Source organism: Geospiza fortis, unplaced genomic scaffold (assembly GCF_000277835.1).
Source record: "Geospiza fortis unplaced genomic scaffold, GeoFor_1.0 scaffold4, whole genome shotgun sequence".
Lineage (NCBI taxonomy): Eukaryota > Metazoa > Chordata > Aves > Passeriformes > Thraupidae > Geospiza > Geospiza fortis.
Window position 1 is genome coordinate 709,871 of NW_005054475.1, and position 1,132 is coordinate 711,002.

Genomic DNA, 1,132 nt, shown 5'->3' on the forward strand with positions numbered 1-1,132 from the left:
GCCATGAGGGGCCATGAGGGACAGAGGGGACCATGAGGGGCCCAGAGGGGTGTCCAGAGGAGCCATGAGGGGCCATGAGGGACAGAGGGGGGCCATGAGGGGCTGAGGGGAGCCATGAGGGACAGAGGGGGGTCATGAGGGACAGAGGGGGGCCATGAGGGACACAGAGGGGCCATGAGGGGCCAAGGGGAGCCATGAGGGGCCATGTGAGAAAGAGGGGGGCCATGAAGGACCAAGGGGAGCCATGAGGGGCCAAGGGAGGCCAAGCGCAGCTGTGAGGCTTGAAGGTCCCAGTGCCAGCGCTGCCACCATGTTCTTCACTAGCCGTGTTGCCAGCCACCACATCACCTCTGCTTAAACACCCCCGAGGTGGTGAATCCACTGCTGTCCCAGTGCCTGACCACCCACCATGAAGGAATTCACCGTATATCTAACATAAACCTCCCTTGCCACAACTTGATGTCGTTCCTCTTTTCCTGTCACTTGTTCTCTTGGCTCCATCCTTCTGTCAGGAAGAAGGTTCCCTGTTGTTGGAAATAATACAAATTTCCTAACTAATTTTTAATTTGTTGTTTTAATTCATTGTGAGCAGCACCCACTTTTGGCCAGTACTAGTTAAGTTTCTACAAAGACTCTTGTTACTCAGATCATTATTCACCCAAACCTTAAGTTTGTTAAAACTAACCCTGACAAGCTTCAGTAAAGCCAAAAGTGTTCGAAGGTTGGATGTCTTACATCTTAAATTTATGGTCCTTCAAGGACATTGGAGTAACCAGGATACAGAGGACATTAAGGCCTGGAAAGCTGGAGAAGATGATAAAAGGACTATAGAAATCAATAACCAATAGAGGACAGCATGCTAATTAATTAAGAGAATTATGTGACCTAGAACCAATGAACATTAATTTATTTGTTTGCTTAAAATGTATAAATAAGTGAAAAAGTTTTGTATGGGCTACAAGGGTACCTCGATCCTCTTGTCCCGATCACTGAAAAAGAGTTTAAACACGCCCCAAAAACCTGGGTTTTTCCCCAGCTTTCCTGCCACGAACCAGCTGCTGTGGGGTGTGTTTGGGGCCGGGCTGAGCCCTCTGCTCACCTCCCCTGTCCCAAAGCGATTCGGGCAGAAATA